Genomic DNA, 12,768 nt, shown 5'->3' on the forward strand with positions numbered 1-12,768 from the left:
GCGCAGAAAAGTTCAAAGCACAAAGGAAAGGCATATCGATGCATAGTGTACAGTAACAGTATCTATCTATCTATGCAATAGTTTATTGAGCCTTTTCTTTTAACAGTTTTAAATTTCAGTTAATGTGCGCGTGAAGAACAATTATAGTGCTCTCCAGTGTGATCACGGTAGAAACGAATATTAAGCAATACAGTCCAGCAAGATATAGTCATTTTATGTGAAACCATATAGCTTTATCTACCGTCCGATAAAGTATAATAATAGTAACATTGAATCATCTTGGAGAGAGTTTCATCGTTGACTGTCGTAACCAAACGCAACGCGCTGTTTGATGCTGAATGGAGAATGACTGACAGCCGCAGCGGAGGGAAACGTTTACGTGATCTTGAATTTAACGACTTAAATTTGTATTTCTATCTCACATTATACTATAGTTTTCATATAGTATATAGTATAGGCTACCTTCCCCCTCTAATGTCCATAATAGCTACCACCACCAGAAGCCACAAACATGGCTCTTTCACGCTCTCTCTCTCCTCTGGTGCGCACTCTAAATGCAAGCGTGCTGTAACTAGTAACCATAGTAACTTTGATCTGCTTGAACACATTTTAATCGTCTTTAATACATGATTCCGAAGGATAGATTAAAAGACCCGGTCATTTTTTTAATATAAATACAAAATTATTAAAAAATAATAATAATTATCAATAAATTAATTTTTTTGAGATCCGGGGCTAAAAAAAAAACATCCGGGGCTGAAGCCCCGAATGCCCATGTCTAACGACGCGCCTGGTTGTCGGTACTGTATAAAAATTAAATAAGAAAATTAACGTAGCCTACTATTTAGGCTATATTTAGGCTATTATTGCTATAAAGACGGGTTTTTTTTTAATCTCGCCAGCCATTTCTAGGCTATATACAATAATATTAAACTGTGATGCATTTTTGCTATTCGCAGTCCAGAAGAGAGAGAGAGAGAGAGAGAGAGAGAGAGAGAGAGAGAGAGAGAGAGAGAGAGAGAGAGAGAGAGAGAGAGAGAGAGAGAGAGAGAGAGAGGTGCCACAGTGCACACAACACGACCGCCCTGCTTTATGAGTGATTTTTATGAGTTTATAGCCTGGTTTTATTTTGGATTTTGGCTTCCAAAGGTTATAAAAATAATAAATTTTGGTTGGCAGGAAAAATGGTCCAACGAACCGTTTGGTTTAAAAATGCATACCGAAAGCCTCGTACCGAACGGTTCAATGCGCGCGTGTATCGATTCGTTACATACCCTAATATATATATATATATATATATATATATACATACACTCACCGGCCACTTTATTAGGTACCCCATGCTAGTAACGGGTTGGACCCCCTTTTGCCTTCAGAACTGCCTCAATTCTTCGTGGCATTGATTCAACAAGGTGCTGGAAGCATTCCTCAGGGAGTTTGGTCCATATTGACATGATGGCATCACACAGTTGCCGCAAATTTGTCGGCTGCACATCCATGATGCGAATCTCCCGTTCCACCACATCCCAAAGATGCTCTATTGGATTGAGATCTGGTGACTGTGGAGGCCATTTGAGTACAGCGAACTCATTGTCATGTTCAAGAAACCAGTCTGAGATGATTCCAGCTTTATGACATGGCGCATTATCCTGCTGAAAGTAGCCATCAGAAGTTGGGTACATGGTGGCCATAAAGGGATGGACATGGTCAGAAACAATGCTCAGGTAGGCCGTGGCATTTAAACGATGCCCAATTGGCACTAAGGGGCCTAAAGTGTGCCAAGAAAACATCCCCCACACCATTACACCACCACCACCAGCCTGCACAGTGGTAACAAGGCATGATGGATTCATGTTCTCATTCTGTTTATGCTAAATTCTGACTCTACCATCTGAATGTCTCAACAGAAATCGAGACTCATCAGACCAGGCAACATTTTTCCAGTCTTCAACTGTCCAATTTTGGTGAGCTCTTGCAAATTGTAGCCTCTTTTTCCTATTTGTAGTGGAGATGAGTGGTACCCGGTGGGGTCTTCTGCTGTTGTAGCCCATCCGCCTCAAGGTTGTGTGTGTTGTGGCTTCACAAATGCTTTGCTGCATACCTCGGTTGTAACGAGTGGTTATTTCAGTCAAAGTTGCTCTTCTATCAGCTTGAATCAGTCGGCCCATTCTCCTCTGACCTCTGGCATCATCAAGGCATTTCCGCCCACAGAACTGCCGCTCACTGGATGTTTTTTCTTTTTCGGACCATTCTCTGTAAACCCTAGAGATGGTTGTGCGTGAAAATCCCAGTAGATTAGCAGTTTCTGAAATACTCAGACCAGCCCTTCTGGCACCAACAATCATGCCACGTTCAAAGTCACTCAAATCACCTTTCTTCCCCATACTGATGCTCGGTTTGAACTGCAGGAGATTGTCTTGACCATGTCTACATGCCTAAATGCACTGAGTTGCCGCCATGTGATTGGCTGCTTAGAAATTAAGTGTTAACGAGCAGTTGGACAGGTGTACCTAATAAAGTGGCCGGTGAGTGTATATATCAAGGGCGTAGATTTGGTTTGAACATTGGGGGGGTTGTAATGTTTAATATAGTTTAAAAAAAATTGTTCTGCATATTTTTCATGTGATCATGGTATAAATATTGGGGGGGTTATCCCCCCCCCCCCACCCCCCCCATAAATTACCCCCCCATAAATTACGCCCCTGATATATATATATATATATATATATATATATATATATATATATTATATATTATATATTAAACTTTTAAGTTTAAGCTTTTAAAAAACAATATTTGAGCCCCTTCAGTTTTCCCGCTGTTGTTTCCTGCCCCTTCTCTGTCAGCAGCTCCCTTCAAAAAGTTCAAAACCACTTCTTGGAGGCTCCCTTCTGTTGTCTCTCTTGTAGCGGGGTTCTTTCTTATCGCTCCTGAAATCCAAGAAAACTTGTCATTAGTTTATATATACACAGTATCTGTCAAAAGAAACATTACACTTTTTTATGCTTTTGAAAGAAGTATCTTCTGCTCACCAAGGCTGCATTTAATTAACTGAAAATTATTGTTTCAAAAGTACAAATTTATCTATGATAAACTATGCAGTGTTATTTTATATTTGATTTACTTTATTAGATTTCTTTTTCTTTTTTCATACCTGAACAGTAATGTTAGTATACCTTCCTAAAATTAAAGCACTGTGTAGGCCTATATAATATGTATATCTTTTGTTCAATTATTTATCTTTTATCTATTGTTTATCTTTGTGTAATATATACATTTGTTTCTTATATATATATATATATATATATATATATATATATATATATATATATATATAATGCTGTATCCAGAGCAGCTGATCATCCTATCTTTTTACTGGGAGATTTTATGGGAGAGTTGTGTTGTTGGATCATTGCTTCCACACTTACTTGGCGCCATGACCAAGTACTGTGATGTTTGGCTTTAGCATTGGAAGGCAAGCGTAACATGACCAATAAGTTGCCGCCTGTTCTAGCAAAACATTACACGCAGAAGACAATATTCCTCCGCCCAGGCGAGCAACCACCAAGAAAAAGTGTTAAAACCAGTTCTCGCCCAGGACAACTGGAAGCTGCTAGGGACTGGAAGATGCTGGCTGATCTTGATCAACGGCTTATTTTTCCACCTGAGATTGCCACCACTAACCTACGACCAGATATTGTTTTGTGGTCTGGATCAGCACGCATTGTTCAACTGATAGAGTTAACAGTGCCATGGGAGGATGCGGTAGATGTGGCATATGAGAGGAAGAAACTGCGGTATGCTCATCTGGCCACTGAAGCAGAACAGCGAGGATGGAGAGTCCAGGTTTATCCAGTGGAAGTGGGTTGTCGAGGTTTTGTGGCACACTCTACAACCCGGTTCCTCAGAGACGTCGGATTCAGCGGCCAAGAGTTGCGTCGCACAGTAAAGAACTTATCTGAAGCAGCAGAGAGGAGCAGCAACTGGCTGTGGTTGAGACGGAAAGATTCTAGCTGGCTGTGTACAGGCCGCCACACTACGGTTTAGAAGAATTCTTGAAAACTTGAAGAGTCTGTTGGTTTATTTGTATAATTTGCATAGTATTTACAGTCATTACATTCCTGTGGATATTGCGTGAATGACGGGTGGTTGGGCAAATATTGTGTTTTGCGGTAGGTGGTATGCCATACGGAACCGTTGCCACTGAAACTGCATTAACGCACCAGTGGGGCTCGACAGCCTTAGTCAAACGGGTTGGCACGTATGGTTGGGTTGCGGAGAGATTGTGAGATTGCGGTTAGGTCTCAGCAGCAGGAGGGATGTAGAGGTCAGTAAGCTGGGCTGAGTTGAGTGGGGGACGGAGGGGGACTCTGGGACGCCAGAGTCACTGTCGAGCCCTCTTGAGGTGTCGTGGGCTAGTCGACGAAACACTGAGGACGGAAGGTGCCCACTTGAAGACCCTAGAGATGTCCCCTACTCGGCTCAATCCAGACGGTTGTCGTGCTGGTCCTGTAGTTGCAGCCGTAGCGTGTGCTGACGCGGCAAGTACACTGCAGCCGTTAACGCCGGACAGAAGGGGAGTCACACCACCGTATGGAAAGAAGCGTAAATGGATGGAGAATCATAGTTTACTGTAAAGCTACGTCTTAGTTTTGCTTATCTTGGCGAAAGCTGAGTACAAATCAGCATGAAGTTTTAACATCTACTCTCGTGTAATGGAAATCAATAAATAAGCACCAGAATACAATTTTCTGAAAAAATAAAAGTGCAGAAGTGAATAATGCATTATTTACAAACTTAGGCCTACAAATGGCTAAACCAAAGAAACAGAAGAGTTTGAATGTCACATCTTCATCTTCAAGTGGTCGATCACTTTGAGTACGACTCATTTTCTGCCACTGAGGGCTTGGGGTTCAGACACTGTAGTATTTGAAGACTGCTATATCACAGGATCTGTGAATGGGAAGAATAATTTATATAAAATTAACCAATGATTAACATTTTTGTATCCATGTTTGAATATACAGTATGTATAATAATTTGCATAGAAATGCATTAGAATTCCGTTAAATTCTCAGTTTACCTCTAAAAGCTTTGGCTATATCCTCATCAAGCTAGACATTAGTGACCATTTTTATCCTCTTGTCCGTCGTCACTACACAGCTCTCTATGAGTTACATTGAACATAAGATTACAAGGAGCACAACACCACTTACAGTGAGCAGAGTTCAATCAAAAAGTCACTGTTATAGTTATTTGCAGCAATAAAGCAATTAGAGTATTATAGGGCGTGTTGTATATTGATAATTGTGGTTTATTTAAACCTAGGGTATTTCCCATGAATGGGTCTATTGTGGTCATGCTAACATGCACTCTCTATTCATCTGTTAAAAATATTTGAGAAAATTAAAAGTTTGGCAAAATATTGTATGCCAGCCCAGGACAACTAGGATAAGTGAAATGGGCCTACTCGTGATAAATCACTTAAACACCCTCAAAACGTAAATAGAATACTAAATGATATCACAAATACTCCAGCGATCAAAATCAGTATGGTTAATATATGCATTTGCAATAAACACAGAATGTGACCTTCTATTTGTAGGCTACATGTCTGTTAATCGAAACTCTCTTCTTAGCACGTGCATAAATATCACGACAAACAACAATATAGTATTGAATAAACTCCAATCAAGTTATAGAAACATCTCAAGGATAATCAGTGGGGACAGGATCCACCTGAGCTCAATTTTAAGTGTCATGGCAAAGGTGTCACAGAATGGGTTTGTGTTTCCCTGGTTCACCACTAGAGGTTCCCTTCTCCCACGGTGTCAGTCACATTAGAAACTGCATTTCCCACAATCCTTGTCTGTTCTCATCATTGTTCATTGCACCCAGCTGTCACCCATTATGCTTGTTAGTCTGTGTGTATAAGTACCCTGCTTGTTTAGTGTTTGTTACGGAGTCCTTGTTATTCATCACACCACAGCTGAGGTCTGTTTCGGCGTTGTGCTTAGTTGTTTATTGTTTTATGTTTTCGGATTGTATATTTGGATGATGACCCCTGCCTGGACTGGTTGATGAGTTTTGGATTTCCCTTAATAAATACTACTGCACTATTGGATTTTACTTTGTCTTCGTGAGTGTGGATTGTGACAGAAGGACTCCGTCCAGACCTAAATCCAGCGGTATGTCTTCAAACTTCTCTTCCCCAGCCACTGAGCGGGAGAGGAGAGGTTATTTTGAGGGAACCCACCTAGTCATCTTTCGTGGGACCCGGGGAGGTCGCAGAGGAGGAAGTGGTAGAGAAGTTCAACACCACTCTCCACCCTGGCCCTCCTTTGACCCTGGGCCAGTGAAGGACAGCACAGAGCCAACATCTCGCCGTCGTGGATGGAAAAGGGGGAAAAGATGCACGTCTGCCCAGTCAGAGACCGTTCACGTCACGCCTGCCCAGTCAGAGATGGTTCATGTCCTATCTGCCCAGTCAGAGACTGTTCACGTCACGTCTGCCCAGTCAGAGACTGTTCACGTTCCGTCTACCCAGTCAGAGACTGTTCACGTTCCGTCTGCCTTCATGGACCTGGACTATCTGGAGCGTCTGGCTCGGATCTGGAGCGTCTGGCTCGGATCTGGACATACCCGTGTCTCCTGTTCCAGAGCCGGAGCCAGTGTCTCCTGTTCCAGAGCCGGAGCCAGTGTCTCCTGTTCCAGAGCCGGAGCCAGTGTCTCCTGTTCCAGAGCCGGAGCCAGTGTCTCCTGTTCCAGAGCCGGAGCCAGTGTCTCCTGTTCCAGAGCCGGAGGCGGAGCCAGTGCCCGTTCCAGAGCCGGAGGCGGAGCCAGTGCCCGTTCCAGAGCCGGAGGCGGAGCCAGTGCCCGTTCCAGAGCCGGAGGCGGAGCCAGTGCCCGTTCCAGAGCCGGAGGCGGAGCCAGTGCCCGTTCCAGAGCCGGAGGCGGAGCCAGTGCCCGTTCCAGAGCCGGAGGCGGAGCCAGTGCCCGTTCGGAGCCAGTGCCCGTTCCAGAGCCGGAGGCGGAGCCAGTGCCCGTTCCAGAGCCGGAGGCGGAGCCAGTGCCCGTTCCAGAGCCGGAGGCGGAGCCAGTGCCCGTTCCAGAGCCGGAGGCGGAGCCAGTGCCCGTTCCAGAGCCGGAGGCGGAGCCAGTGCCCGTTCCAGAGCCGGAGGCGGAGCCAGTGCCCGTTCCAGAGCCGGAGAGCCAGTACCCGTTCCAGAGCCGGAGGCAGAGCCAGTGCCGTCTGCCTTCATGGACCTGGACTATCTGGAGCGTCTGGCTCGGATCTTGGACATGCCCGTGTCTGCTGTTCCAGGGCCGGAGCCAGTGTCTGTTCCAGGGCCGGAGCCAGTGTCTGTTCCAGGGCCGGAGCCAGTGTCTGTTCCAGGGCCGGAGCCAGTGTCTGTTCCAGGGCCGGAGCCAGTGTCTGTTCCAGGGCCGGAGCCAGTGTCTGTTCCAGGGCCGGAGCCAGTGTCTGTTCCAGGGCCGGAGCCAGTGTCTGTTCCAGGGCCGGAGCCAGTGTCTGTTCCAGGGCCGGAGCCAGTGTCTGTTCCAGGGCCGGAGCCAGTGTCTGTTCCAGGGCCGGAGCCGGTGCCGCCCGAGGGGTCCTCTCCGCCGTGGCCGCCCGAGGGGTCCTCTCCGCCGTGGCCGCCCGAGGGGTCCTCTCCGCCGTGGCCGCCCGATGGACTGATGTCTCAACCCTGGTCGCCCGATGGGTCGTCTGCTTCGCCCTGGCCACCCGATAGCTCCTCTGCTTCGCCCTGGCCGCCTGATGGACTGTCTGCTTCGCCCTGGCCGCCGGCTAAACCGTCACCCCCTGTTCCCCTTCATGGACCTGGCCCCCCATCCCTCCCCCTGGTCCTCCACCGTTCCACCTCCCTCCTGGACTATGTTTTTGTCTTGTTGTGTCTTGGAGCGTCTGGTAGCCGCTCCGTAGAGGGAGGGTTATGTCACAGTATGGGTTTGTGTTTCCCTGGTTCACCACTAGAGGTTCCCTTCTCCCACGGTGTCAGTCACATTAGAAACTGCATTTCCCACAATCCTTGTCTGTTCTCATCATTGTTCATTGCACCCAGCTGTCACCCATTATGCTTGTTAGTCTGTGTGTATAAGTACCCTGCTTGTTTAGTGTTTGTTACGGGGACCTTGTTATTCATCACACCACATCTGAGGTCTGTTTCTGCATTGTACTTATTTGTTTATTGTTTTATGTTTTCGGATCGTGTATTTGGATGATGACCCCTGCCTGGACTGGTTGATGAGTTTTGGATTTCCCTTAATAAATACTACTGCACTATTGGATTTTACTTTGTCTTCGTGAGTGTGGATCGTGACAAAAGGCTGTGAATGCTCATGTGGGCTTACATGTGATTTCTTTCTCGGTTTTTATTTTTTTTTATAAATTTGCAAAGATTTCAAACAAACTTTCGCGTTGTCATTGTGTGATATTGTTTGTAGAATTTTGAGGAAAATAATTAATTTAACCCATTTTGGAATAAGGCTGCAACAAAATGTTGAAGCGCTGTGAATACTTTCCAGATGCACTGTATGTATGAATCCACTGAACGTCTGTCAAATTTGTAGTTGTAGAATAACCACACATGTGTATCAGTAAATTTGAAGTCACAGAGAGAAATGTTTTAAGAGTTGCAAACTTGTAGACATTTTTTTTTCTTCCACAAACACAACACAACAGTTACACCTTCTCAAATTCTTCATTGCAGGTGCACAAATCCTATTCTACAAATCACAAATTAAGAGACTCGTACGCTCATATTTTTGCTACAGTTGCTGCAGTGAATATGGTGCAAAACACATTTACACACCCATATAAAAAAATGTGAAGTCACAGAGAAATTATGCTCATTCGCAAATCAGTATGAGTTGTGATAGACTTTTTAATCTTATATTAAACTAACCATGTTTCTAACATCTAACCTTATTTAACATGCTAACACTTTGAAACACCATGTACTAAAACATTCTCTGTTCTGTGTTTTTGAATGTTGTAGACCTATGTTGCCATAGCCGTGTAACAAATATGGGAAATGAAACTAGACAGGTGTCTAGGTTTGAAAACTTGTGAATATAAAGTAATGAAGAAAACAGAGTTTACTCTTTCCTAGTAACAGAAGAGTTTGCATATGAAGAACCAATCAAATTGTAGGGAAATTATGTAATGTATCATGTCATTTTGCCATATAAAAACTCTTTATTTTTTAGATTCTCTATGAAATTTATCTGAGATCCTCCAGCCTTGCTTCTTCTTGGGGGAGATTCTCTGAGAACTGCTCGGGAAGATCTCCCGGCCGTGATTAAAGCATTTAAGGGAGATTTGCTGAAGTCTGTCTGTCATTACTGCTGCGTAGCAGGTTAGTTTAGGGAAGCAGGTGAGTTAGTTTAGAGAAATAGGCTATATATGAAAATAGACTAGAATGTCGATTGAAGACAACTCAGGGAACGTCGATGAGGAGAGTACCCAGGTAGACTTAGGTACGTAGTTAGGTTTTGGGAAAAATCTACCAGAGTTTATCCAATGAGAGTTGCACACGTAGAATATTTTCTCACAAATGTCTTGTATATTTATCTAGCACAAACACAAGTACATAACTACAACTGCTTGAATCTGCTGCAACGAATCTCAAACACTGTTTTTCGCTTTCAAGTGACAAGTTTTGCACGTTCTCCCTTTTGCACCATTGATCAATGTGAAATGTGGAGCAAAAGTGAGTTGTGCATCTGTAGAGGCAGTGGGTGGAGCCTACATGAATATTCATGAGTTTCCTCAGTAGTAAACTACTTATTCTTTTTTGTTGTTGTTGCGTCTTTTTTTTGTTGTAAAATCTTTGCACTTTTGGTGTTTTTTAGGTATTATTATTGTTATTTGCTGAAGTGATAGTGTCAACTACCGCTGTAGGCCACTTATGTCCTTGCATCCTGTCCGAAGACCACAAGTGGAGGTTCCAGAGGTCTGGACGCGTGTGCCATGTGGTGCCCCGTACCAGAGAATACAGGGCCTTCCTCAGGGGAATCCGCCAGGGAGGGCTCTTGTGAGGTCAATCCTGGGAACCAGGTCTGGATGGGCCAGTCAGGCGCAACCATCAAAACCTGCTCCTCATCCTCTCTGACCTTGCACTCTGTGGGGAAAATGCATATCTGCATAGGACCCTGAGTCCGATGTGTGCCAGCGCATCTGTGCTGAGGGTCCACTTGGTCAGGGAGTAAGACAACTGGCAGAGTGATGTGTCCGGATTGGTGAACAGGTCTACCTGTGCCTCTAAATCAGCTGGACCACCTGGGGGTGTAGTCTCCATTCTTACTGGAGCAGGAGCTGACGTGTGAGTTCGTAGGCTGCACGATTGAGCTTGCCAGGAATGTAAAGGGCGTGGAGCGACCACAGATGCCATGCAAGGAGCACCAATGGAACTACATACATGCCACAGTGGGAAGCAAGGTGGAGCACAACCTCGGGAAGGCATAGTGTCCCGGGTTTAGAGGCCGTGAGTGTGATGTAACCCAACCTCGGGAAGGCATAGTGTCCCGGTTTAGAGGCCGTGAGTATGATGTAACACCTTTTTTTTTATTGCAGGGGGATGAACACCCTTGGCTACGAGCAGACTGAGGGGCAGCTCACGACGGTCTGATAGCAGAGGTTACGTCGGAGCAGGCTCAGATTGCCCCAGCCTGCTTCTGGACTGCCAAGCACAGTCCTTGACAGTGTCACTGAAAAGGCCACCTTCCAGGATGGGAGTATCAAGAAGGCACACTTCGTAGATATCTCGCACCTCTGCAAGGTTTAGCCAGAGATGGTACTCTGGACCACCAATGTGGCCATCGTCTGGCTGAAGGCCTGGGCCATGACTTTCATCGCCCAGAGAGCGAGGTCAGTTAAATGCGCAGTTCCTGCATCAACCCGGCTCAGAAAACCCTTGTGCATTATGAGCGCTTTGGCCTGGTAGACTTGTAAGTGGCCATCGCATTCAGGGCAGAGCCAGAGCTGCTGTTGTCTCACATGTGCTGGACGGGTGTTGCGGATGACCCCATCAGGTGGCAGCATTTTGCGGGCATGCAAACTGCACACTCCACCTTTGGAATCCCCACGAACCCCCTGACCGCCCAACCATCAAGGGTAGTGAGAAAGGGAAAACTTTGAAGCAGATTTTAGCATGCACGTGTAGGATTGAAAATAATCCAAGATATTTGAAATGAACATTTGCTTTGCGAGACATTTGCTTTACTGTTTTCCACCCCCTCTTCCGAGACCGGACTCGAGTACTACATCACTATTGGATAGTCATAGATGCTGGGAAAGTGGATGCATGCCAATTTTGTGACAGCAGTAGTTTAAACACACACAAAGAGCTAGACTAACGTTAGACCCTTATCTGACCTGACGATCATAGAAAAATTCGATGAGACAACAAAGACTATTGCGGATGTAAATAACGTAACAATGTGGTTGTTGCAGGGTTAACTGTCTGCTATGGACTTTTTCGACTTAGTGTCAAACTTACCTCTAAACTCACACACTGCTAACTGCTTATCAGCCTCTCTTCTCCGAGGCACTGTCTAGACTGGCGTGACTGGTGAAATTTCGAGGGGGTTGCTGCCGTGTTGGTGATGGGTGAAACCATTGTGAGGGGGAGGGGATTCTAAATCAGCGATTTCTGTTTGAGAGGAGTTTGGTGCGGGTCTCCTTGGCCTTCAACGTGTAGGCTATGAACATAAAATATACTTAAAAAATATAATCTGATTTATAAATGGGGTGGCAACAGGGGTGGCAAGACGGGGTGGCAGCTGCCACCCTTTGCCACCCCGTAGATCCGTCCCTGCCTGATAGTGATCAAGGCCTGTAGTCCAAGATGTGTGCACTTTGGGGGTCTATGAATTGTCACACCTTTAGAACAATGGGGGAAGTTGCAATTATCTAATTTGGTTATAAACATCTCATACATCTATGTTGTAACTATTTTAAGTGTAACCATAACTATATTTTGTCATTAAACCTAAAGTACAAGAAAAGTTGGCTCCATTTTGCTCAAAATCATATAAATAAGCCACAGACGTTTTGGGATTCTGTTCTGTGGAGCGATGAAACAAAACTGGAACATTTCGGAACTATGGATCAGGGGTATGCCTGGAGGAAGATTGAAGCATATGCTGAAAAGAACACTCTGCCTACATGTTGGTGCTCGTGATGCTCTGGGGCTGCTTTGCATCCTCTGGCATGGGAAACCTGCAGCATGTGGAAAGCAAGATGGATTCATTGAAGTATCAAGAAATCCTAGTAGAAAATGTCATGCCGTCATTGGACCTTCCAACAGGACAATGATCCCAAAAATACCTCAAATACCCAGTAGCACCTCACTGCAGTACACAAGATCCAGGGGGCAGAGTTGGATCCAGATCTAAGGGGTGGAGATGGGTAGGATTAGGGGTGGGTTTAGGGATCAGGGGGCGGAGATGGGTAAGTTTATGTATATGTAAGGTGGGAGGAGTTGGATCTGGATCCAACTCCTCCCCCTGGATTTCATGTTCTGCAGTGAGGACCATCTCCAAATTCCACCAAGACTTGGTTTCAGAAAAAGTCCTGGAAGATTACACTGGCCATCACAATCACCTGACTTCAATCACCCCGTAGAAAACCTCTGGTGGGATTAGAAGGCGGTTGCAGCTCGCAAACACAAGTATATTACTGAACTGGAGGCCATTGCTCATGATAAGTGGCTAAGATTCCTCAGAAACGCTGCCAGAAGCTGG

General features: G+C 45.3%; 1 protein-coding gene across 1 annotated transcript in view; it reads right to left on the minus strand.

The window, feature by feature from the left end:
• LOC130086893 (uncharacterized) overlaps positions 1–12,768 on the minus strand; it is an 832,515-nt gene that overhangs the window by 87,867 nt on the left and 731,880 nt on the right. The gene's annotated exons all lie outside the window — the stretch shown is intronic.

This window comes from Rhinichthys klamathensis, unplaced genomic scaffold (assembly GCF_029890125.1).
Source record: "Rhinichthys klamathensis goyatoka isolate OS25496 unplaced genomic scaffold, OSU_Roscu_1.1 h1tg000103l_1, whole genome shotgun sequence".
Lineage (NCBI taxonomy): Eukaryota > Metazoa > Chordata > Actinopteri > Cypriniformes > Leuciscidae > Rhinichthys > Rhinichthys klamathensis.